The sequence below is a fragment of the Bos indicus genome, chromosome 5, assembly GCF_029378745.1.
Source record: "Bos indicus isolate NIAB-ARS_2022 breed Sahiwal x Tharparkar chromosome 5, NIAB-ARS_B.indTharparkar_mat_pri_1.0, whole genome shotgun sequence".
In the NCBI taxonomy this organism is placed as follows: Eukaryota; Metazoa; Chordata; class Mammalia; order Artiodactyla; family Bovidae; genus Bos; species Bos indicus.
The window spans coordinates 23,063,519-23,091,068 of record NC_091764.1 but is presented as its reverse complement, the minus strand read 5'-3'; the positions used below and the strand labels follow the sequence as shown (position 1 = coordinate 23,091,068).

Below are 27,550 nucleotides of genomic sequence, written 5' to 3'. Positions count from 1 at the left end.
GTCTTTACCTACAGTCTTTGGACAACCTTGTCCATTCTCATGGCTCCAGTTGTCATGTTGTGATGGGTCTAAAATTAAATATACGTCTCTAGCCCAGGCCTCTTTCTCTGCTTCCTTAGATGTCTCAAACTCAACATATTTGATCTGAGTTCACAGTGCTCCCACCCCATCTGTGTTTTCCTCCAAGATCCTTGTCTCTGGGACAAGGTTGACTCTGCTCACGGTATTCCAGGCTCGGTTGGTTCCAAGCATTTAATGCACTTTACCTCATTTCACCTTTGAAGAGCCTGATACAGAAGGTACAGCTATTGTTGCCATTTCACATATCAGAAGTAAAAAGTAATCCAGTGCTTTGCCCCAGGTTCAAGAGTTCATCATGAGTAGAGCTGGGGTTTGAATGTAGACTGGGTAGACAGGGCCACACTTTTTGTTTGCTTTGTGTTGGCTGAGTGGCCTGCAGGATCTTAGCTCATCAACCAGGGATTGAACTCGTGCCCCCTGCAGTGGCAACACGGAGTCTTGATCACTGGACTACCAGGGAAGTCCCCGGAGCCTACACTTTGAATGACTCTGCCTTCTGCTTGCTGTGGAACATTTACCCAGGTCAGAAACCTGTGCAGCATTTTTTTTCCTGTATTAAAAAAAAAAAATTCTTTATTGAATTTGTTATAATATTGGTGGTTTTATGTTTTGTCTTTCTGGTCCCCAGGTATGTGGGATCTTAGCAACCTCATCAGGGATCAGACCCACACGCCCTGCACGGGAAGGTGAAGTCTCAACCACTGGACTACCAGGGAAGGCCCCCAGGCAATCATTTCTGAAGCCTCGTTCTTGCTGGCCTCCCATATGTAGTCCAGTGCCACACCTATCATTTTTGCCTCCAGAATAAATTTCTGTTTCTCTTCGTCCTTACTGTCACCACCTTAGTCCAAGATATTGCCACTTTCCTGGACATATGCAATGGCCTAATGGCCCTTTCTGCCTTTCTTTCTTTTCTCCTTCCCACCCCATATACGTCCCATGTTGCAACAAAAGAAATCTCTGAAACATAAATTAAGTGTTGCCACTCTGCTAAATAAAATGCTTGAATTGTATCCTACCGTCCTAGGTCAAAGCCTAAACTCCTGTTAAAGGATAAAGTGAGGCATATTAAAGAGTTTTAGAGTTTATTTGAGAAAAAAATCAATTTGAATTGGGCCATTCCAAACCAGAAGTGGTTAGGAGTGCTCTGCGGACAGGAGCCAGGGGAAAGACCTATTGTGAAAGTGTGGAAGCAAGGAAAGGAGATTCTGTCATTGACCACAGCTTAAAGTCTTACTGGCTGTTTGTGAGTAGTCCTCCTTAGGTTTGGATTTCTTAACCTTGAGAAATTTTCAAACTTAGATTTTTGGTTTGCTTGTGTAGATCAACCAACTTTAGAGCTACCTCAGTCTAACAGACTCTTGAGTTTAACTAATTTAACACTTTTCAACATATCTTATGGAGAAAGAAATGGCAACCCACTCCAGTATTCTTGCCTGGAAAATCCCATGGATGGAGGAGCCTGCTGGGCTACAGTCCATGGGGTCGTAAAGAGTTGGACACAACTGAGCGACTTCACTTTTACTTTTCACTTTCATGCATTGGAGAAGGAAATGGCAACCCACTCCAGTGTTCTTGCCTGGAGAATCCCAGGGACAGGGGAGCCTGGTGGGCTGCCATCTATGGGGTCACACAGAGTTGGACATGACTGAAGCGACTTAGTGGCAGCAACATGTCTTAGGGTTTCCCTGATGGCTCAGCAGGTAAAGAATCTGCCTGCATTACAGGTGATGCAGGTTTGACCCCTGGGTCAGGAAGATCCCCTGGAGAAGGAAATGACAACTGACTCCTGTAATCTTACTTGAAAATCCCATGTAAAGAGGAAACTGGTGGGCTAGAGTCCATGGGATTACAAAGAATTGGACATGACATAATCATGATGGTGTGATCACTCACCTAGAGCCAGGCATCCTAGAATGTAAAGTCAAGTAGGACTTAGAAAGCATCACTATGAACAAAGCTAGTGGAGGTGATGGAATTCCAGTTGAGCTATTTCAAATCCTGAAAGATGATGCTATAAAAGTGCTGCACTCCATATGCCAGCAAATTTGGAAAACTCAGCAGTGGCCGCAGGACTGGAAAAGGTCAGTTTTCATTCCAATCCCAAAGAAAGGCAATGCCAAAGAATGCTCAGACTACCTCACAATTGCACTCATTTCAGTTCAGTTCAGTCATGTCTGACTCTTTGTGACCCCATGAATCACAGCAAGCCAGGCGTTCCTGTCCATCACCGACTCCTGGAGTTCACTCAAACTCATGTCCATCGAGTCGGTGATGCCATCCAGCCATCTCATCCTCTGTCGTCCCCTTTTCCTCCTTCCCCCAATCCCTCCCAGCATCAGAGTCTTTTCCAATGAGTCAACTCTTCACATGAGGTGGCCAAAGTACTGGAGTTTCAGCTTTAGCATCAGTCCTTCCAATGAACAGCCAGCACTCATCTCACACGTTAGTGAAGTAATGCTCAAAATTCTCCAAGCCAGGTTTCAGCAATACATGAACCGTGAACTTCCAGATGTTCAAGCTGGATTTAGAAAAGGCAGAGGAACCAGAGATCAAATTGCCAACATCCACTGGATCATCGAAAAAGCAAGAGAGTTCCAGAAAAACATCTATTTCTGCTTTATTGACTATGCCAAAGCCTTTGACTTTGTGGATCACAGTAAGCTGTGGAAAATTCTGAAAGAGATGGGAATACCAGACCACCTGACCTGCCTCTTCAGAAACCTATATGCAGGTCAGGAAGCAACAGTTAGAACTGGATATGGAACAACAGACTGGTTCCAAATAGGAAAAGGAGTACGTCAAGGCTGTATATTGTCACCCTGCTTATTTAACTTCTATGCAGAGTACATCATGAGAAACGCTGGGCTGGAAGAAGCACAAGCTGGAATCAAGATTGCTGGGAGAAACATCAATAACCTCAGATATGCAAATGATACCACCCTTATGGCAGAAAGTGAAGAGGAACTAAAAAGCCTCTTGATGAAAGCGAAAGAGGAGAGTGAAAAAGTTGGCTGAAGCTCAACATTCAGAAAATGAAGATCATGGCATCTGGTCCCATCACTTCATGGGAAATAGATGGGGAAACAGTGGAAACAGTGTCAGACTTTATTTTTCTGGGCTCCAAAATCACTGCAGATGGTGATTGCAGCCATGAAATTAAAAGGCACTTACTCCTTGGAAGGAAAGTTATGACCAACCTAGATAGCATATTGAAAAGCAGAGACATTACTTTGCCAACAAAGGTCCATCTAGTCAAGACTATGGTTTTTCCTGTGGTCATGTATGGATGTGAGAGTTGGACTGTGAAGAAAGCTGAGCGCCGAAGAATTGATGCTTTTGAACTGTGGTGTTGGAGAAGACTCTTGAGAGTCCCTTGGACTGCAAGGAGATCTAACCAGTCCATTCTAAAGGAGATCAGTCCTGGGTGTTCATTGGAAGGACTGATGCTAAAGCTGAAACTCCAATACTTTGGCCACCCCATGCGAAGAGTTGACTCGTTGGAAAAGACTCTGATGCTGGGAGGGATTGGGGGCAGGAGGAGAAGGGAATGGATGAGATGGCTGGATGGCATCACCGACTCGATGGACATGAGTTTGAGTGAACTCCAGGAATTGGTGATGGACAGGGAGGCCTGGCGTGCTGCGATTCATGAGGTTGCAAAGAGTCAGACACAACTGAGTGACTGAACTGAACTGACTGAGAGACTAAGCTCGCACGCAGCATGTCTTTAAAGCCCCACCCTGGGCTCTGTTCTCTCCAGCCTCATCCTTCTCCCCATACTCCCTCTCCTCCCCTTGTGTTGTCCACATGATCTAGTCTTTCTGAACATCTTCCCTTTTCTGGCTTTTGGAAAGACATCTGCTCTCTTTCACCTCTCAGCCTCTGAGCTGCCTGATCCCTTTGCCTGGAGCACTCTCCCCCTTCTCTCTAGCTGGTTTACACCTGCTCAATCTTTAAAGCCTTGGGGTCTCTTCCCTGAGGTCCTTGAAAGGGATTTTGGCACCTTGGCTGTGTGTTCCAGAGCAGCTGACACTTACCATGTGCCAGGCTCTGTTCTGAGCATTTTAAATACATTCACTCATTTAGTTTCACAACAACCCCCTGAGGTGCAATTATAATTTCCTTCTAGCAGACCAAGAAGTTGAAGCACAAAGTGTATCAGTCACAGTCCAGTCAAACAGTTTAGCTGTATTCATTCATTTAATTTCACAATTATAATTTCCGTATGGCACACGAGGAAGTGCTATATGAGTACTCTGAGTGACCAAAGCTGAGTTAGGGTGGAGAAGACCACAGTGGGAGGATGTAAGAGAAAGTGAACTGGGTAAAAGCTCACCATTGGAAACTCTTGAGGCCATTTAGAGAAAATGAACAGGGTAAAAGTTCATTAGGAAATTCTTGAGGCCATTTACAGATCAAAATCTGAGAACTGCCCATCTGAAAGTAAGGTGGGACTGAGAGTTTCACCTCTCTAGGACAAATTATTTCTGTTTTTAATTCAGTAATTGAGTTGGTATGCACTGGGAGCAAACTGCTCTGCCTGTTTCCCTACATAGAGAAGACGGCAAAGATAATTCACACTAAGTGTTGGGCTTCCCTGGTGGCTCAGATGGTAAAGAATCCACTTGCAATGCAGGAGACCTGGGTTCGATCCCTGGGCTGGGAAGATCCTCTGGAGGAGGGCATGGCAACCCACTCTAGTATTCTTGCCTGGAGAAACCCATGGACAGAGGAGCCAGGCTACAGTCCATGGGGGCACAAAGAGTCAGACATTACTAAGTGTTGGAAAGGCTGTGACAAATTAATTACCGATGAATTTTGGCCCGAGGACATGGACTAAAACTAACTTTTTTATTTATTTGCAACAAGTATGCTTTGGGGATGTTGCCCTTTCTTGAAGCTGGTCATCTCACCAGTTGAAAGAGTTGGGCTTCTTGTGAGAAACCCTTGTGTTTTTATCAAACAAATAATATAAATTATGTGCTTACTGATGGTTTCCTTTTTCCTTTGGCTGCTTACAAAGGGCAGAGCCTGGACTGGCCTTTCAGCTCTTGGAGGCCTGTAGGATTTCACAGCCCACCTTTCAAGTCCTAATCTCACCACCGCAACTCATTTTCTATCCCATTTTCTTTGTCTTCTTTTCTTCAACTTATGTTTGATGGCTTGTATATTGCTGAATGTATCTTTCTTCTTTGTAATTGCATAATTGCATCTTTGTAAGCCACCCCTAGTCCTTCAGGAACAACATAAATAAATAGTCACCAACTCAAATGTTTTTTATCATAGACTTGATTCCTCTCTTCAGTTTTAGCTGAGAACTTTAAATTACTGACATGCATCAATGTCCCATTAATTTCTAGAATGAATGAATTTAGCAGAAGCCTGGGCTTCTCTTGTGGCTCAGATGGGAAAGAATCTGACTGGAATGCGGGAGACCTGGGTTAGATCCCTGGGTTGGAAAGATCCCCTGGAGAAGGGAAAGGCTACCCACTCCAGTATCCTGGCCTAGAGAATTCCATGGACTGTATAGTCCATGGGGTTGCAAAGAGTTGGACACAACTGAGTGACTTTCACTTTTACTTTTTAAAGGCAAAAAGCTAAATATTAAAAATGTGTGGCTTCTAGCTGAGAGATTTGTAATTTTAGAATTAACTGATTAAGAAATATATGTTGAGTGGTTGCCTGAGGCCGAGGATGAGAGGTGAGTAAAATGGGTGAAAAGGGTCAAAGGTAAAAAACTTCCAGTCATAAGATAAATAATTCCTAGGGATGTGGAGTATAGCATGGTGACTATGGTTAACAGTCAACCCATATGGTTAACTTTCAAATTGTATATGTGAAAGTTGCTACTGCTACTGCTAAGTCACTTCAGTTGTTTCCGACTCTGTGCGACCCCATAGACAAGAGAGAGTAAATCTTAAAAGTCTCATCGCTAGAAAAAATATTTGTAATGATGTGTGGGGATGGCTGTTAACTAGATTTATTGTGGTAATCATTTTGTAATATATACAAATATCATTATGTACACCTAAAATGAACATAATGTTATATGTCAGTTATGTCTCAAAAACACATACAAATAAAATCAGATACTCATTTAAAAAAATAATTGAGTCATCAGAAATGATAGTAAGTGACTGAAGAAATAGTGTTTGCCAGAATGAGAGGTACCAGAGACAAGGCAGTCTGGATGTCTTAATATTGGCTTGTTAAACTCATTCCTAGCTATTACATTTGTTGTATTTTGGCTTTTGCTCTTGTAAAATATAGGCACGGTATACAAAAGAGAGGGGCTTCCCTGGTAGCTCAGCTGGTAAAGAAGCCACCCGCAATGCAGGAGACCCGGTTCGACTCCTGGGTCAGGAAGATCCCCTGGAGAAGGGATAGGCTACCCACTCCAGTATTCTTGGGCTTCCCTGGTGGCTCAGACAGTAAAGAATCTGCCTGCAATGCAAGAGACCTGGGTTTGATCCCTGGGTTGGGCAGATCCCCCGGCAGAGGGCATGGCAACCCACTCTAGTATTCTTGCCTGGAGAATTCCATCGACAGAGGAGCCTGGCAGTCTACAGTCCATGGGGTCACGAAGAGTCGGACACAATTGAATGACAAAGCACAGCACAACACAGCACAGCATATAGTAGAGAGATCAAGGAAAAGGGACTAATTCAAGCAAGTAGATGAATACAAATAACTCTGTGATGGTCAGTGCTAAAAAAAAGACAAAGAATTATATATTAAAAATCAGACTGATTTTGAATTTGTTTAAAAATGAATTTATATTTTATTAATGCATATATAAAAATAAAATTAATACATTTGGCTACCTGATGCGAAGAACTGACTCATTGGAAAAGACCCTAATGCTGAGAAAGATTGAAGGCAAGAGGAGAAGGGGACAACAGAGGATGAGATGGTTGGATGGCATCAGTGACTTGATGGACATGAGTTTGAGCAGGCTCTGAGAGTTGGTGATGGACAGGGAAGCCTGGCGTGCTGCAGTCCATGGGGTGGCAAGGAGTCAGACGTGACTGAACGACTGAACTGAACTGAATTGTATTTGACTAATCACAACCAGTCTATATATATTTGAAGAAAAGGTGCATAGACATCCCGTGAAAACAAAGTCTTTGTTGGTTCTTAGACCAGTCTTGAGCACATGGAGAGAAGACCCTTCCCAAGAGCCTGTAGTGCCCTAGAGGCTGAGGACCCTGGCCTTGCCCTGTTTTCAAGGCATGCGTGGTTACTGCTAGCGCCCCAGGTATGCTGTTGCACTAGAGTGCTTTCCTTTTGTGAAAAATGGACAACAATGGCTCAAACGCCACCTTCATTGATGAAATTTCCCTTCTAACTTTCCAGACATACATCAAAATCACTTCATTAAATTTGAACAATGTTTGCAGAAGGGTATCTTTGTACTGGGATTTTTAGACTTTAAATTTTCTAATATAATATTTTTCATTTTTTAATTTTTTCTTTCGGTTTTATTGAGATATAATTGACATATAGAATTGTATAAATTTAAGATGTTCAGTGAAATAACTTACGCACATCATAAAATGATTACCATAGTAAACTTAGTGAACATTCATCATCTCATGTAGATTCAAAATAAAAGAAAGAAAAAAAATTTTTTCCTTGTGATGAGAGATCTTAGGATTTACTCTCTAACAACTTTCATATATAACATACAGCAGTGTTAATTACATTAATCATGTTGTACATTACATCCTTAGTACATATTTTATTTGTATCAATTATAGGTAATTTAACAGTTGTATGTTTCTATTAAAGAATAGATCTAAGAAGGCGGGGATCTCATTTTGTGAAAAGGAAGTTGCAGAGAGGCTTTTGAGGCAACCCTTCAGGTTGGAGACTGAGCTGAGACTCTAACATTATTTCCTAAAATGAATTCTGTTGCTTTTCCCATGACTATGGGCTGTCTTTTTTTTTTTTCCCCCTAAATCTTTTTTAGTTAAACAAGTTTGCAGCGATCCCTTCATCTGTCAGCCTCCCCTCCACAGTGACAGTACAGTACCCAGACCTGTGTCTCTGTGTTCTCCAACACTTTTGCCTCCCACTCGGGTCTTGAAATCTGTCTACCATCTACAGGCAATAAGAAATCCAGATTGTTCATTCTAGATAGCAGCTTTTCTGCTGTATTGATTACATCTTTTATGGAAAAACAAAAACAAAAACTGGCACATCTGATCTATAGGATTTCTGTGGTTATTAAATGGAATTTATTGAAACCAACTCAGCAAAGCAGTGTTTGCACGGATAACCATGTCTCAGGAAAAGTCTGTGCTAAAACTCCAGTATTAAACAGTGTTCAGCATAGGGCCCTCTTGTCTAAATGACCCACCAATGACACTCCTGCCCTGTAGACACTTGCCAGGCTTAGGGGAGAGCTGGCAGGACTCCATTTTGCTAATTGTGTGTGGAGTTTCTCCTCAGCCCCTCACATGGTTAATTCTGAATTATAATCCAGTGTACTTTCTTGGGGGGAAGGGGCAGGGGGTGGATTGTTCCTGAGGAAATTTGGAGAGAGAATGAGACTTATTTTGTTGAACTGAAAATCAAGTAGCCCATGTTTGGCTAAGAATTGGGAGTGGGGGGGCGGAAATGAAAGAAAAACTCATGAGAAGAAACAATGAAACACAAGCTCCGTCTTTCATACCGGGCAGTGCAGGGTATGGGAGGACAGTGGGAGGAGGTGGGGAGTGTACAGGAGGCAGCTGAGTTTATTTTTAACACCAAGTTAAAGACATACTCCGTGTTCTTTCCTTTTAAAAATAGACTTTTAACCTCTTGAAGCATTTTGACTCTATTCTGCCTATGGGGTAATACCCCTTTTGTGGCTGGCAACTCCCACTGGAATTTTTCCCATTGCTGGCTTACTGGTCAAGTAGTTAGAAGGATGGAAAAACCCCAGACTTTTTCTTCTGAGAGCTCCTGATCAGCATATACACATAGCTCCTGTGTGCAGAGAGGCTTATAAACTCTGATTGCCATCCTGGACCTTGAGCTTTATGGCATTTTTGAAAACTTGATGGTTTGAGAAAATGTCCTTATTTAAAAATAGGTTAGTGAAATTGTGGATATAGTCTTTCTGAAGTCCATTGAAGCAATTTATTCATTGAGTTTATGAATGACACAATAGACATGCCTATACACGTTTACACCCATGAAATTAGAGTAAGTATGAATAAAATGATAGTAGCTGATCTTTAATACTTATGAAGGGTGTCCTATGTGCCAGACACTGTTTCACATACATTTAATGCTTTGAACAATGCTCCTAATGTAATCATCCCATTTTACAGATGAAGAAGCTTGGGCTCATGGCTATTCAGTAACTTGTGAAGATTGTAAAGTCAGTGGGTGGTTTGTGGGAGAGGAATTCAAAGTCAGGAAGTCAAGCAGTTCAAGTCCACTGCTAGCCCATACAGTGAGTCTGTAATTAGAAAAGATGTACCTGCTGTAAGACAATTTTGTTTCCATCTGTTGGAAATTTGGGGCTGTTATCAAATGTACTGATTTTGTTAGAAAATTTTATTACCATCTGCAAGATAGTTGTCATAATAAGAATATAAATCCACAATGTTGACGATATGAAGGGTGTCCCCTTATATGTGATACTCTTGTGCAGTGCACAACCCACACAAAGGTACTTGGCCACCCAAAGTACTCACACACAAGTGCACACGCATGTAGTCCTGTAGGCATGGCAGTTTATGAAGAAAAAATACAGCGCTCGTCCTCCGCGAAGGCCCACTTCTGTCTGTGGAGTGTGCTTCTCCCTGAATCTGAATAACTCCCCTTCTTACCTGAAAAAAAAGAAAAGAAAAAGCACCAGACTGCTGTAGTTCAGAAGAAGAGGAAGCTAGTCTTTTAGAGGTAACCAGACTGATTTGATGGAGCAACAGCTCTTCTACATACCTCAGTCTACAACTAGGAAAAACCTTACGTGAAAGTCTGGAGCTTGTGTTTGTGCCCAGTACAAAAGTGCCCTACTCCCACTTCCCTTTTCTTCTGTTCTGGGGAGTAAACACTGAATTCACATTAGAACAGGGTGGCCCACTATATATGTGTGTTAAGCTGTGTGTGAGAAGAAATAGAACAGCTCACAAACCTGGGAGATTACATTTTTATTATGGAAAATTTCAAAAATGTACTGAAATAGACCAAAAAGCATAGTGAACCTCCTTTATCCTCATGAAAATGAGCAGTTAATTATGAATTAATGACCAGTCCTGCTTCATCTATAGTTCTACTCACTCCTCCCTTATTTGAAGCAAATTCTAAAGAACATATTATTTTATCTTTACAATGTAAAGTATTTTTTTTAAAAACAACCACAATATTATCATTATATCTCAAGAGAAAGAGTAATAAATCATATATCCAATCAGTGTTCAAAACTTGAATTGTCTGTCAAATGGCCCAAATTTTCTTTTGTTTTGTTGATTTTACCTTGTGTTCATTTGAAATGGGAATCAGCTAAGTTCAAACATCACATTGGTAGCAGTATGTCTTATTTTCTTTCAATGTACAAGTTCTCCCTTCATCTTTTTTTTAGTCTGGATTTTGCTGAAATGCTGATATGGCATCCTCATTGTGTAGTTTAAACACATTTCTCTGTAGCAGAATCCTTTCTGGGAGGAGTCCAGGCATATGTATATTCTTTTAAGGTGCTTGGGTGGTGAATTTGAGCCACAGGCAGGCTTGGAAGGCCCTGGAAAAGCTCAAAGTCTGCTCCCAGATTTCTTAATGTCTTGGTTGCAGGGATACATTCTGAGGATCTTACTTGAGTGCCATGGTGAAAGCATATGTCTACCACTTGTTGAGAGGTGAAGAATGCTGGCTTGCTTGTTGAGGACATATAGACTCCCCACAGTCATTTCCTATTCTCCAGGAGAAAGTTTCTCAGTCAGGCTTGAAAGAGAGTAATAGAACTGCATTGTTGACATCACAAAAAAGAGACTTTCCCTTATGAGGTGATTTGCTTTCAGTTTGGTCTATATGTGAACCAGTAATCAGCCTGCAAATTGTGGGAAAAGCCTTTATTTTGCAGGCCTGAATAAGCAGGTACTTGACTTAAGTGAAGTTTAAATAACTTTTTTTTTTTTTTTCTGCAAACTGGAATCAAGATTGCAGGGAAAAATATCAATAACCTCAGATATGCAGATGACACCACCCTTATGGCAGAAAGTGAAAAGAAATTAAAGAGCCTCTTGATGAAAGTGAAAGAGGAGAGTGAAAAAGTTGGCTTAAAACTCAACATTCAGAAAACCAAGATCATGGCATCCGGTCCCATCACTTCATGGCAAATAGATGGAGAAACAATGGAAACTGACAGACTATTTTCTTGGGCTTCAAAATCACTGCATTGCAGTCACCAGAAATTAAAAGATACTTGCTCCTTAGAAGAAAAGTTATTACAAACCTAGACAGCATACGAAAAAGCAGAGACATTACTCTACCAACAAAAGTCCATCTAGTCAAAGTTATAGTTGTGTATGGATGTGAGAGTTGGACCATAAAGAAAGTTGAGCACCAAAGAATTGATGTTTTCAAACTGTGGTGTTGGAAAAGACTCTTGAGATTCCCTTGGACTGCAAGGAGATCAAACCTGACAATCCTAAAGGAAATCAGTCCTGAACATTCATTGAAAGGACTGATGCTAAAGTTCAAGCTCCGGTACTTTGGCCACCTGATGTGAAGAGCTGACTCATTTGAAAAGACCCTGATGCTGGGAAAGATTGAAGGCAGGAGAAGGGGATGATAGAGGATAAGATGGTTGGATGGCATCACCAACTCAACAGACATGATCTGAACAAGCTCTGGGAGTTGGTGATGGACAGGGAGGCCCAGCGTGCTGCAGTCCATGGGGTCGCAAAAAGTCGGACATGACTAATTGACTGAACTGAACTGAAATAACTGGTAAATCAAATGTTCTATGGATATCTAACTGATGTTAAATCTATCTGTCTTCAATGGATTAGGACATGAACACATCTGATTCATTTTCAATATTTTTCTTTTTTTAAAGATTCTGACTTTACTGAAGAAATCAAAGGCCAATATGTTCGCTGGGCTCTGGCCTTTCAGCTTCCTTCTCCACAAGAATCTACTGCACCAGTGTCATTGATGGCAAAGGCAGCCTCACTCTCACATGGAAGAAACCATGAAGTTATCTATCCTAGGCTGTTCTGCTTTTTGGGCAGAGAAAGAAAGGTCACTTGACCTTTCTTTCTTCTGTGTCTCTTGAAGGCTCAAGATAATTCAAAAATAATAACAGAGCATAGTAGTTTCTTGGTAAGGTTGGAGTTTGAGCTTTCCCCATCCCCACTTCCACATTGGTCATCAGCACTTGCCCCATTCCCTGCTGCCCTCCTTCCCCATGCCAGCTGCCCAGAGAGGTGTTTGCACTGTGCTTGTTGTCAGAGAGCCTGGGGTCAAGGTCTGCTCTGCAACCTCATCGTCAAGCTGGGTGACCTTGGGTAGGCCACTTGATTCTCTGAGCACTGATATCTTTACCCGTGAAATAAAGATTGTATCACATGCTCTACCTATCACATGAAGTTGTTATGAAGATCAAGTCGAGTTAATGTAGGTGAAAATAATCCTTTGTTAAGCATCGCATAAGTGCCCTTGCTCCCCGCACTGCATCTGTTCACAATGTAGAAGACATTACATGAATTTTAAAGTCAAACAAGGTCCCATTGCCTTTTGGTTGTGTCATTTTGGGCAAATCATGCTCCTAGCATTGGTTTCCTCATAAATAAAACGGGGATCATTTTATCTGGCATTTGCTTACTTGAATCTTTATTTACTCATGCTACACCTTGATCTACTGTTGTTTTGTGAACTAAAGCTTTCTATGTGAGATAACATATACAAAGCACCTAACATAGATTTGATACTCTAGGTTCTCAATAAGTAGTCATTCTTTTTCCTGTCCTGTTCTTGGCAATTGGACTGTGGTAGGACCCAGCTGACATGTCTTCCATTATAGACAAAGAGCTCTTCCTCTAGATTGCTGAGTGCAGAACTGCTTGCTTGCTCCTCTGTTCTCACCTATGAGGATGCTTGATTACAGCCCAGACATGTTTCAAATTCTCTCTGTAAGTCTATAGACTAGGGAATTACATAATCAAGAAGTCCTTCTCTTATATGCTTGGGAATAAAGAGCCCTCAATAGCATATGCGAAAAAGACCCAAATGTTTGGTTGACTGCAAAATTAATGTGAGTCAATAACGTGATGGAGCAAGCAGAAGTCAATGAATTTTAGGAATTTTAGGAAACACTCATGGAAGGGTCCAATCTACTGGACTCATCCTACTTGGTTAAGATGCTGGGGTACTGGGCTGGATCACTAGGAGAGAGCTGGTGAGGAGCTTGGGATCCAGGGTATTTGAGTAACTATTAGAAAAACTGAGGATACTGAAACTGCAGAAGACATATTTTATCGTCTTCTGTTTTTGTCTTATTGTCTTCTGGTTTTTGAATGGGCTGAGCAATTAGAGAAAATAGAACACCACCACTTTGCATTTCCTTAAAAGAACAAATTTCTAAGGGGTATGTACAGGCATGCAGGTTATGTGACTCAAGTGGGAGGAGTTAGAGACAGAAGTTATAAAGGAGCAGTTCTAGTGGCATTTCTATTTCTATTCCAACTTCAAACTCTGGACTATTGTAAGCATTGGCTATAACAACACATTTAAAACTGGGCCTCCATATGGCCAGTTTCGGTGTGGCTTTACATACAAAAGATATCCAAAACAATATTGAAATTAGAAACTGGAAAGCAGTAGAATCACAAATATACCAGAAATTAAGACAGGTAACAAGGAAAAACCATGTACAACTTTATGTTGATTAACTGGAATATGCAAAATAGTCAATTTTCTAGAAAAACTATGATCAGTTAAAACTGATTCAAGAAGAAATAAATGACCTAAATCCTATGACTTTGAAAGACATTAAATCCCTGATTAAATCTGTACAAATTGCTTATTAAGGTATGAGTAGTTTCTTACAAGTGAGTCTTACCAAATTTCTAAGGAGTATAGAGTTCCAATCTCTATAAACTGTTCCACAGATATAGAGTATGAAAAGAACCCCAAAACTCATTTTATTAGATTGGCAAAAACTTGAATCCAAAATAAGACAAAAATAATAGGGAAAAATTTTAAACCAGCTTCATTTCTAAATATAAAGGTATAAATAAAATTTGGGAAAAGACAAACCAAAACAAACAAAAAACACAAAACCAGGGACTTCCCTGGCATTCCAGTGGTTAACATTCTGTGCTTCCATTTCGGAGGTTGTGGGTTCAGTTCCCTGGTCAGAGAAATAAGATCCTACACACCATGATGGGGCCACCAAAAATTGCTTTAAAAAATTAACAGAACAAAACAAAACCCCACAAAGCTAATAATACAGTATGACCAAATTGGGTTTATCCCCCCGAAAACAAGGATGGTCTAATGTTAGGAAAATCTATTAGTAAGATTTACCACATTAACAAATTGTAAGAGAAAAAGCACATAATTATCTTAAAAGAGGCAACAAAAATCATTTGTTAAAATTTAATACTGCTTCACATTTTTTAAGAAAATAAGAAATATAAGTAAGCGGGAATGGACTTTATTTTGTACGCATTTATTTTGTAAAACATGAAATTATTCAGAATGTTGAATACTATTTTGTCTAGTTGATGTAGGTTGTCTGTTGCAGGGAGTAATTGGGAATGGGAATCTTTCCCAAATTCTCTTGGTAAAGGCAAAAACATACCTCCTCCCTGTTACCTGAGCTTGATATTTCTTTTGTTTATTTACTTTTACAACTTTATTGAGATATCATTGATATGCCAAAAAGACACACATTAATGTATACAGTTTGATAAAATTGGACATATGCATGTCCAAAGATGGAGAAGCTCTATATAGTCAGCAAAAACAAGACGGAGCTGACTGTGGCTCAGATCATGAACTCCTTATTGCCAAATTCAGACTTAAATTGAAGAAGTAGGGAAAACCACTAGACCATTCATGTATGACCTAAATCAAATCCCTTACATTTATACAGTGGAAGTGACAAATAGATTCAAGGGATTAGATATGATAGAGTGTCTGAAGAACTATGGATGTTCATGACATTGTACAGGAGGCAAAGATCAAGATCATTCCCAAGGAAAAGAAATGCAAAAAGGCAAAATGGCTGTCTGAGGAGGCCTTACAAATAGCTGTGAATAGAAGAGAAACGAAAGGCAAAGGAGAAAAGGAAAGATATAAGCATCTGAATGCAGAGTTCCAAAGAATAGCAAGGGGAGATAAGAAAGCCTTCCTCAGCAATCAATGAAAAGAAATAGAGGAAAACATTAGAATGGGAAAGACTAGAGATCTCTTCAAGAAAATTAGATATACCAAGGGAACAGTTTATGCCAAGATAGGCTCAATAAAGGGCAGAAATGGTATGGACCTAACAGAAGCAGAAGATATTAAGAAGAGGTGGCAAGAATACACAGAAGAACTGTACAAAAAAGATCTTCATGACCCAGATAATCACAATGGTGTGATAACTCACCTAGAGCCAGACATCCTGGAATGTGAAGTCAAGTGGGACTTAGAAATCATCACTATGAACAAAGCTAGTGGAGGTAATGGAATTCCAGTTGAGCTATTTCCAATCCTGAAAGATGATGCTGTGAAAGTGCTGCACTCAATATGCCAGCAAATTTGGAAAAGTCAGCAGTGGCCACAGGACTGGAAAAGGTCAGTTTTCATTCCAATCCCAAAGAAAGGCAATGCCAAAGAATGCTCAAACTACCACACTATTGCACTCATCTCACTTGTTAGTAAAGTAATGCTCAAAATTCTCCAAGCCAGGCTTGAACAGTATGTGAACCATGAACTTCCAGATGTTCAAGCTGGATTTAGAAAAGGCAGAGGAACCAGAGATCAAATTGCCAACATCCACTGGATCATCAAAAAAGCAAGAGAGTTCCAGAAAAACATATACTTCTGCTTTATTGACTCTGCCAAAGCCTTTGACTGTGTGGACCACAACAAACTGTGGAAAATTCTGAAAGAGATGGGAATACCAGACCACCTGACCTGCCTCTTGAGAAATCTGTATGCAGGTCAGGAAGCAACAGTTAGAACTGGGCATGGAACAACAGACTGGTTCCAAATCTGGAAAGGAGTCTGTATATTGTCACCCTGCTTATTTAACTTATATGTAGAGTACATCATGAGAAATGTTGGGCTGGATGAAGCACAAGCTGGAATCAAGATTGCCGGGAGAAACATCAATAACCTCAGATATGCAGATGACACCACCCTTATGGCAGAAAGTGAAGAGGAACTAAAAAGCCTCTTGATGAAAGTGAAAGAGGAGAGTGAAGAGGTTGGCTTAAAGCTCAACATTCAGAAAACTAAGATCATGGCATCATGTCCCATCACTTCATGGGAAATAGATGGGGAAACAGTGGAAACAGTGACACTTTATTTTCTTGGGCTCCAAAATCACTGCAGATGGTGACTGCAGCCATGAAATTAAAAGATGTTTGCTCCTTGGAAGGAAAGTTATGACCAACCTAGATAGCATATTAAAAAGCAGAGACATTACTTTACCAACAAAGGTCCATCTAGTCAAGGCTATGGTTTTTCCAGTCGTCATGTTTGGATGTGAGAGTTGGACCATAAAGAAAGCTGAGTGCCATAGAATTGATGCTTTTGAACTATGGTGTTGGAGAAGACTCTTGAGAGTCCCTTGGAATACAAGGAGATCCAAGCAGTCCATCCTAAAGGAAATCAGTCCTGAATATTCATTGGAAGGACTGATGCTAAAGCTGAAACTCCAATACTTTGGCCACCTGGTGGGAAGAACTGACTCATTTGAAAAGACCATGAGGCTGGCAAAGATTGAGGGCAGGAGAAGAAAGGGATGACAGAGGATGAGATGGCTGGATGGCATCACCGACTCAATGGACATGAGTTTGAGTAAACTCCAGGAGTTGGCAATGGACAGAGAGGCCTGGCGTGCTGCAGTCCATGGGGTCGCAGAGAGTCAGACACGACCGAGCGACTGAACTGGACTGTTGATACCATCACCACAATCAAGGTTTTTAATAACTCCAAAAGCTTCCTTAGGTTCCTTTGCTTTTGTTGTTTTTGTTGTAAGAACACTTAACTAGATCTTCACTCTCAGCAAATTTTTCAGTGCACAATTCCATAGTGTTACCTATAGGCAGTGTGTTGTACAGCCAGATCTCTAGAACTTACTCATTTTTATAACTGTAACTTTATATCTGTTGAACTTCTCCCCAATTCCCCCTGCCCTCTTCCCCTGGCAACTTCCACTTTTTTTTTCTGCTTATATAAGTTTGACAATGTAAGTAGAATCATGGAGGTATTTGTCCTACTATGATTGACTTATTCACTTGGCATAACGTCTTCTAGGTCTATCCATGTTGTTGCAAATAATAAGATTTCCTTCTTTTTTTAAAACTGAATAGTATTCCATCATATGTATACATCACATTTTATTTATCCATTCATCTCAATAGACGGACTATTTTCTATGTCTTTTTTTTCTCCTCTATTCAAGCTCTGAGTGTTTTCAGAGTTGTAACCTCACCTCATGTTCTAATTTCTACCTGGGCCTGGCAAGTTGAATATGGGTTCTTGAATCTGTTGTGAATCATAACCAGGATTAACCCAGCTATTCAACTTTGCAGGAAGGGCCGAGCCTTCAGTTCCTGCCAGGGAACTGGGATTTGATTCTGTTTCATGGTTTATCAAATCTAGATTTGTTTGTTATCATGAAATCACTTTAAAGCCTTTAGGGTGATCTATTTTAAATGCTAATATATTTTTCTCCATCTGCTTTTATATGCATAGCGAGATTGACAGAGGAAGGGCATTCGTTGGGTCAGTGACAGGGACTAAGGGAGGAGAGAAAGAAAAAGTTGCTCTTCAATTCCCACCTTTCCTTTTTGAATTTTTTTAGCGTAAGCATGTATCATTTTTATGATAAAAATTAAAATATGCAGTGAAACACTGTGTTCTAGCTGGTATAATAAGCTTAGCATTTGATCCTGAGATTCTCTCTTACAGAGGCAGCTGTAGGACAGATATGTTACTAAAGGATAACTTCAGTTTCTAGGAGAAATCATTACACAGAGGTGCGACTTCAAGTCCAGTAGGAAAGTGGCGAGGGCAGGGCATGGGTACGACCCCTTTACCTGATTTGAAGAGGACATTTGTGAGGAAGTCGCTGTGTAGATGCAGAGATGAGTTATGGGGCTGCCGTTCTTGTCCTGCAGCTGCTCCTGTCTCTGACAGCAGTTTAAGGGAGAGCCCAGAGGACCAGAGCCCTGCCCCTTTAATTAGCTCCAGGAGCCAGGCAAGGTAAATATTTGTGGCTGAAACTGTGTGAATCCATGGAAGCTGGGATTTTAGCCTAGAAGCATTGTGTTGCCAAGTTGCCGTGAGACCCAGAAAGCTGGAGCTATGATCTGCCTCAGAAAATGCTTCTGAGTTTAAGAGAAATGAAAAGAAAAACAAAAAGGGCAGTGGTATTGAGCTCTAAGTGTTAGATGAGGATGACGAGGGTTTGTCTATGCCTTAGGCTCGATCACAAATTTTACCTATTTTTATTTCAATATTGATTTCTTTTACTAAAGGAAAAAAAAAAAAAGTCAATGCTCCAAATGTAGACATGTTCGACTTATTGCATTGATTAACTCATTATCTGGTTTCCAGTTTTCATACAATCCAGTCTGTACGAAATACAATCAGACCAAAGAATTGCCCTACTTAAAGCTTTTTGATGTCTTTCCATTTCTCTTAGAAATTAATCCTGACTTTTGTAGCCCATATGTAGAGTGAGTGTGCAATTCATAATCCAAACTGGGGTTCTCTGAATATTTATGGTGAGAAAACAGGTGTGACAGGGACTCTCCTAGGAAAACCAAGACACATCCAAGAGGCTCTATTGGATTTAGCTTCCAGCTTCGTTTCTTACTGCCCTTGTCTGCTCACTTGGCACCAGGTATTCTGGCCTCCCGTCTGTCGGTCGCTTCAGGAAGTCATCATGGAGTCGTTCCTGTCCCCTGGGTAATGCTTATGTGTACACTATTTAACTTTGGGGCTTCAGATATCAACTCCTCAGGTAAACCTTCCCTACCACCAGTCTAGAGTGGTCTCTGGAGTTACTGTTTCATTTCTCTTCTCCTTTCCATCATCATACCTGTTACGATCTCTAAGGATCGTGTCTGGGTGTTTGTTTATTATCTGTATCAGCTGCCAGAGTGTGATCAGGGACTTGTCTGTCTTGTTAATGGGCCTGGCACATGGCAGGGGCTCAATAAATACTTGATTAATGAATGAATGACCAAGTGAGAGTCTTTAAGTTGAACCGAATGGCCCAGAGATGATCACTGCCTTGACCTCAGCTTATGAATAAGGTCCATCTTAAGTAAAAGAGAATGAATGGGAACAGAGAAAAGCAGAGGGAAGAGAGGGTGGGGAGGGTGGTGGCTGATGCCAGACATGACCCTGGTTACAGGCCCTATGGATATCAAGCTATCCTTTACTTCTTCCTGAATGGACTGAGTCATTCAAATATTTTGTAAACAAACCTGTTTTCCTCTTGCCTAACCTTAAATTAGCTAGAACTGAGACTGAAGTTCCATTTTTGAAACCAAAAGTGTATAGTAAAGCATAATTAACCTATATCCTTTGGGATGTATATTTCCATTTTTAAAAAGAAAGACATCATGGCAGAATATGCTAGTTGTGTGCCCCATTATCCATGTTTACCTGCTTCATTGTAACTTAAGGTATTAATTTCCCATTGCTGCTATAACACATTGTCATAAAATTAGTGGCTTGAAGTAACGCGAATTGTTTGTCTTATAATTCTGGAGTCAAGCTATGTTTCTTGTAGAGTCTCTAGGAAAAGAATCTGTTTCTATGCCTTTTCCAGATTCTACAGGCTACATGCATTTCTTGGCTGAGGGCCACTTCCTCGTATCACCCTGACCTCTGCTTTCCCTGACACATCTTCTCTGACTCTGACCCTTTTATCAGACTTCTGTAACTGCCCACCTGGATAATCTAGAATAATCTCCCTCTCTCAAGATCTTTATATCACAACTGTAAAGTCCCTTTTCCATATTAAGTAAGATATTTATGGGTTTTAGGACTGGCACAGGGGTATCTTTAGCAGACCATACCCTTCTTTACCTGTTGCTTCTTCTGATGGCTGGGATGTAAGCATAGTAGCGGAAGGTCAAGCAGCCATCTTGGGCCATGCTTTGGAAGACGCGCTAAGGATGAGAGAGCAGCAACGTAGAAGGATGATCTAATGTAATCAGGTGGGACAAGCTCACCCTGATTGAATGAAAAGCATTTACAAGAAAATCTTCAGCCTCACATGTTTTACAACTGAAAACCCCAAATCAGTACGCTGATGGGAACATAACAAAGGAAACATTTTAAAAGTTATCAAGGTTGCAGTAACATTGTTCAGGTAATTTAAAAAATAACAGTTTTACATTCCTTGAGTAAAATCTAACTTCATTAAATATTTTTAGGTTGAATTTTTCAGCAATTTGTGCTGGTGGGAAATGAGCCCTTTGTATTCTCATTCCCCAGTGGAGCATTAATAAATTATTCTCTCAACATCCCACAAACAGCACATGAAGCACTCTTTAGTGCTCTGTATTAGTTCCCTCAATAGCAGTCATTAAAAGAAGTTCAAAGGAACATAAATATAGGTCAATGACAAGAGCACATGGGTGTGTGTAATTATACTGAAGATCAGGTCTGCAGCGTATTTCTCTATGGAATGACTATCCCTTGTGGGTAAAATTTAAGACGTTCTTTATACCTATTTATTTAGCTTACCACTCTCAATTTCCTTCCCCTTTACTTTTCTTCACTGTGTTCTCTACTACTAACCATTGTATATTTATTTGGTTTTGTTTGGTTTTGTTGTTGTTGTTTGGCTTCCTTGCCAAGATGTAGACTATAGGGCAGGATTCTATCTGCCTACTCACTGGAGTCTCCACAGTATCCAATCACGAATGCCAGCTGCAAGGTGGGGAGTGACTGGAGGCAATACCAAAGGGGTGTGGAGTGACTGGATTATAAGGGAGCTGAAGGGGCTTTGACAGGATCCTGAGTAGTGGGGAGCTGCAGAAGGTATAAAGCTGACATTTGGGGGTGAGTGACATGATCAGACTTGAATTTTAGATAATAATTCCATGTTTGGTATGGACAAAGGGTATGAGTAGATGGAACAGTCTGGAGGCAGGGACATCTGTGAGGAGACTATTATGTTATTTAAGAAGAGCAGAGATGAGAGCCAAGCAAGAAAATTGGTAATAATGAGAGTGATAATAATAATAATTAATTTAACAAGGTTTGCTGCACAGTGACTAACATCCATTTCCTGACCGCATTTACCAGGTTCCTTTGCAGTTGGGTGTAGCCATGTGATTATGTTCCAGCTAATAGAATGTGAGTAGAAATAATGAGCTCTAATTCCAGGTCTGATCCCTGGGATTCTTCCATACGGACTCCTCTCTGTTTCTTCCCTTCTTCTGGTTAATAGGAATGGAGAAGCCATGTACTGAAGGTAACTTAGAATCCATTAATGTAGGCCCTTGAAAAGCCATGTAGAGAAAAGTTACCCAATTGACCAGGAAAACCTTGGACTGTTATATAAATGCAGAAGAACTATGTACCATGTTTGAGCCATTGGATAATTTTAGCTCTTTGTTATAGCAGCTAATGTGACCCTAATGAATTTAAGCACTCATTTTCGGCTAGGCATCCCCATTCTTAATGGTTTCTATATGACAACTCATTTAATCTTCATAACAATGCAGTAAGTAACATATTATTAGTATTATTATTATTATCCCCAATTTACAGATGAGGAAATTGTGATCAAAAGGGACTGTGTAACCTTCTCCCGTTACATAGCTGGGAAATGATAGAGCCAGATTTCAGAGTTCCAGCTCCAGTGTTTTAAGCAATACCTGGTAGTGGCTGTGGATAGAAATTAATAGACTTTTTAAATAAGAAAAGATAGATGTTCTTTCTTTTCAATTAAACATTCTGAAGAAAAAAAAAACAGAACCTTTAAAATGTTTAACAGTCCAGCATGAACATTAATTACAATTGAAGTCACTGTTTACAAAATAGTAATATTTCAAAAAAAATCTTTAAAGAGATAAATTGCTTTGGGTTGGGATTTTTGGAAACAAACTCTGAAACTGAGATTTCCAAGCAGATTTATTGAGAAGTGCTCCCTGGAAGTAAGGGAAGCAGGCTTGGGCAGAGAGAGATGAACTAATGTAATCACAACAGAGAACTCAGCCTATCCCACAGGAAGCTCTGGAGCTGGGCAACCCTTCAGAGTTACTCCCCACCAAGGCAGGAGGCCAGGGGGTTTTGTCCTGCTTCAACCAGTCATCAAATGTGGGCTGCTGGCAGGGAGGGCATGTCCACTTGGGTGAGGCTGTACCTTTGGAGAGAGAGATTCAGCTATGAACCCGTGCTCCCAGCAGCTGGAGGAATGAGCACTGTTGTCTGGGAAGGTGGTCGGGGCAAGGAATCTGGTTGTTGCATCACAGTATTCACTATGGAAACAATTCAGAATAAATAAGTACCATATTTATAAATTTTTGATGGTTCTACTGAGCTGCAGACTCACATAGCCCACTATTTCCTGCTTGTGCCTGAAGCATAAGGAGGTGTCTTGTGAAGGGACTGATGAGAGATGAGACTTCAGAGGTGAGCTGAGCTCACAGGAGAGAGGAAATGGTATACCAAGGGGTTCAGGGAAGCCTGGTGGGAGCATGGAGATGGTGTAGCACAGGGATGGACCCCTGGCAGGTGTACCATTCGGAGCCGTCATCACAATCCATTGCTCCATAAGGACTAAAGCATGAACCAGTATCAATGGGATGGAGAAGGGCTGGACCTGCAAGACATTTTAAGGATAGGTTTCAGTGGCTTTAGTGGATGAACATGAGGATAAGGGAAGACTGGAAGCAAACTCTGTAGTTGTAGCTTCAGAGACTATGAAAGGTGATGCTCAAGGGAGAGTATGGTCATTTTCACTCTGTAGAAGCCAGCACAAAATCTTGACTTTTTTTTTTTTAAGTTTTATTTACTTACTTATTTATTTTTGCACTGAGTCTTCATTGCTGCATACAGGCTTTCTCTAGTTGCGGAGAGGGGGGCCACTCTTCATTGCAGTGCCTGGGGTTCTCATGGTGGTGGTTTCTATTATTGTGTAGCACAGGCTCCAGAGCTTGGGCTCAGCAGTTGTCGTCCAGGGACTTAGTTGCCCTGTATCATATGAAGTCTTCCCAGGCCAAGGATCAAACTCATGTCTCTTACACTGGCAGGAGGATTCTTTACTACTGAACCACCAGGGGAGTCCTTGACTATTTTTTAAATTAACAAAACAAAATTCTTATTCTTTTTCCTTTCCTCCTTTCATTCCTTCCTTTAATTTTTCTTTTATTTGAAGAAACTTTCTATTGCTTCCTCCTGTCCCTTAAAATGTGTTGTTCTTTCCATCTATAATTATTTTTTTTTCATTTATCTATTTTAACAAAAATTTCTTTCATCACATCTTCCCTTTTTCAGTTATAAAGCTAAGTGTACCCAAACAAAACATACACTTCAGTAAAACCAAGCAAAGTTTTAAGGCACAGACAGGAAATCCATTTTTAAAAAATATTTTCAATTTTTAGCAGTCTGTCACAGTTCCACACTGGAAGTTCTAATAACAACTTGCACTGTAGGTGCAGTTAGAGGTGAAGTGTGCTGGCAGAGAAGGCAATGGCACCCCACTCCAGTACTCTTGCCTGGAGAGTCCCATGGATGGAGGAGCCTGGTGGGCTGCAGTCCATGGGGTCGCTAAGAGTCGGATATAACTGAGTGACTTCACTTTCACTTTTCACTTTCATGCACTGGAGAAGGAAATGGCAACCCACTCCAGTGTTCTTGCCTGGAGAATCCCAGGGACGGCGGGGCCTGGTGGGCTGCCGTCTCTGGGTCGCACAGAGTCGGACACGACTGAAGCGACTTAGCAGCAGCAGCAGCAGAAGTGTGCTGGACTTGGGGACAATGTTACCTTGTGAGTGGCTGGCTGCTATCAGGTATATAGATATACAGATCATTTACTTAGGCCGGGTCTGAGTGGCCATCTTAAATCCCTTGGTTTACTCACTGAGTAGATGTTATGCAGCTCTGATCTTTGTACTATACCCCTTTTATTTTCTGGAGCAAAGATTAGAATCTAGCCTTCTGCAGGCTGCATTTTTGCCAAGCAACTGGAAAACTTCTAATAGTGTAGAAATTTGTTTTTAAAAGGGAAAAAAGTAAAGAAGTGACAGCACATCAGTGTAGAAGACACTGAGGTTGTGTACACTCAGGGCAGCCAGATCAAGTCAGCATTCACTGAATAACATTTATCGTGCAGATTCCCTGTGTGCCAGGCATTGTCCTAGCTGTGCCACAAGTACAAAGGGGAAGACTGATGAGATCTGTCTCTCATAGAACGTATCTCCTAATTAAGGGGAACAGAAAGGAAGAAATAATAAGATAGCTTCTGATGTTTGCAAGTGCTTGGAAGAAAATAAAAGTTGGAATTCATTAGTTTATCCAGTCCTTTCTTCCTATTTCAAGAAACTGCCTTGGTGAGAAACTGGGTCTTTTAGGGACCTAGAAATGAGATAATGTGAACCCAAACTAACTGCCTGAATAGGTAAATTAATAGACTTTATTTATTGGATAGGGAGGATGGGATTTTACAACTATGAGTATAAATAGGATAGATTAAATTTAAACTCCTTCCTAAGACTGATACCAGGCGTTGTCTATGAAGGCATTGCTTAGTATTAACAATTAGCTAGTAAAAATTGTGGTGGGCACTCTTTTAACCAGTTGCCACTTAAGTGACTCATGGGAAGAACAAGGGCTCTCTATTCCCTGTGTGAGGACCCAGGTGGTACTCAGAGCATGCTGAATAGTCTGCCCACACCAGCGCATCTCTCCCTCAAGAGTTGAGTTTCCCACTATCTGAGAGTCAGAACTGTTTATTCTTTTATTTTCTAATATATTTGTGCCAGTTTTACTTGTTATTAAAGTTATGCAATTTACTTTAATATGACACAACTAATGAAACATGTGTCTAGAAAATGAGAAAAAATTATTGCAATGAAATTTGAATGGAATGCTATGGAAAGACTCAGTGTCAAATGAGTTAATTAGCAAAAATTGGAAAAAATAACAAAAAGTACGATATGTTGCTCATGTGTACACTTCATGTGAAGTGTATTTAACTTCTCACTCACTACAGAGAAAGAAAAAATGAAAGTGAAAAATGAGATCTTATGCAACGTTGTGTCTTTGGGTAAAAAATGTAGCTTTGGAACCTTTCCAGTGAATTCAATAGTGAGGGAAAGTGCCATGACAGTTGAGCAAACTTACATTTATTTAAGGTAAAACGCTTGAAACATAAATGTATCCTTCCCCCGACACCCCTCCCATCTCTGATTAGCCCGTTAGTTAGCGGTTCTGATTGTGCTACAGAAGATTTTTACTGTATTGTAAAGTGTGTGTTCAGTGCAGCGGGGACTCACAATCCTTCCATTCAGAGACCTCCAGAGCATAGCCTTGACATTATTAGATAAGAATGTATGTCTTCCAATAATTCCTTAACCTAAGCCATTCTCCTTTTCACCATTTGCACAGCAGAAGCAGAGAAAATATTTTCACCTTTCAGTAGCACCTTTCCTTTGAGAATATCAAAGCTCTTTAAAGGACACATTTCTGATTGAGCAACAATGCTCGTCTCCCCAGAGAGAGGTGGACAGAGAGGATTTATTACCCCCTCACTGAGGATGTTAGACTCATGTTAAGTAGCTAACAGATGTCTCCGTGCTGTCTCTCAGGAGAATCATGTTTCCGCTAATCTCCTGGCCACACTGTGTCCTGGTCCCTATTCTTCATAATTCCCAGTATTACAGAGGACTATTCAAGCGTGAAAAGGGCACTGGTCCGAGGCCAGGACACATGGGCTCACACACGGGCTGTGCCGCTAACTTGTGTGACCTTGGGCATTTGGGTCAGCCTTTCTGTGCCTCAGATCCTGTAAGAGATGAGCATGATGGAACTTAGTTACCAGCCAACCAGGTTGGGAAAAAAATGTTTGTCACACAAATATGGACATTGTAACTGCGGATAGTGAAACTACAGTGGCCTATATGTTTCATTTCGTCTACGTTATTTCCGTTCAAAACAGGGGCCCACTCTTTGTTACGATATTTTTGATCATGTGCTGATTCATAGGTTCCAGTTTGAACTTTCTTTCTTGAGAGCAGAAGTGAAAGTCCTTCTTCAAACGCTTTTATCCCAATCTCGCCCATTACCCACCTTTACCATCGTCTAGTGACGGTCCCAGACTCATAGCAAGAGTATGGAAGGAAGCAGTGAGACTGGTAGATCGGTCTAATTGAACTCTGAACTGTGAGGCATCGGTGAGTGGTGGCTGCTTCCTAAGGGTTTTGAATGACTCATTGTATCTCTTCCTTTATTCACAGAAATACTGCTGATATGGCCGGAAAAGAAGAAAAAAGTGAAATATACTTAATTTCTAACAATAGGGAAGTATTCAAATAAACGATGGTATTTCCATACAATGTTAGGCCATTGTTGTGAGTGAATATTTATAAAAAGATGTTGCACATGAGTATTTGTTGGCATAAACTGACAGGCATGATTAAGTGAAAAATCAATCCCAAATGGGCGATGACAACACAATCTCATCATTATTTAATATAACAGGCATTGGAATAAAATGTATTTAGAAGGATATACAGTGGCTATCTCTGGGTGCTGGGATTACAGAAATAAATTTTCTTTATATTCAATACTTCTCTGCTTTTTCTAAATTTCTATGATGGGCATATGTTGCTTTTGGCAAAAGAAAAAAAAACTGATTTAAATTAAAATTGTATTAATGCAAAAGCTGCTTGTGGGAATGAATAATAACATTTTGAAAAATTTAAATGCCAGCTCTAAGGATGGAAAACTACTTTAAAATAGGAAGGATAAATTTCATTCATTTTTAAAAGGATGGAACATGTAAATGTATTGCTGAGTCCCTTTGCTGTTCACCTGAAGGTATCACAACATTGTTAACTGACTATACTCCAATACAAATAAAAAGTTTTTTTTTTTAAAGGATAGAATCATTTAATGACAAATGCTTGAAATAAAGTATCAATTGCAAACCTATTTCTTCTTAGCTGAATTCTGCCTTAAATTGCTTCTAAAAGTGGGCTTACATCATGATAAATAAGCATGATATTTTGAAATATCTAAATTAAACAATAATAAATAATAGTACAATGTAATTTTTTTT

At 40.5% G+C, this 27,550-nt stretch overlaps 2 long non-coding RNA genes across 2 annotated transcripts in view; one reads left to right on the top strand and one right to left on the bottom strand.

The window, feature by feature from the left end:
* The window catches only part of LOC139182952 (uncharacterized), a 232,703-nt gene that overhangs the window by 187,998 nt on the left and 17,155 nt on the right, over positions 1-27,550 (top strand). The window lies entirely within an intron of this gene.
* On the bottom strand, positions 645-18,465 carry LOC109558976 (uncharacterized). Its single transcript, XR_002180684.2, has 3 exons — positions 18,339-18,465; positions 9,777-9,911; positions 645-9,538 (listed from the first exon to the last, which is right to left on the bottom strand). It is a non-coding gene; the product is annotated as an uncharacterized lncRNA (long non-coding RNA).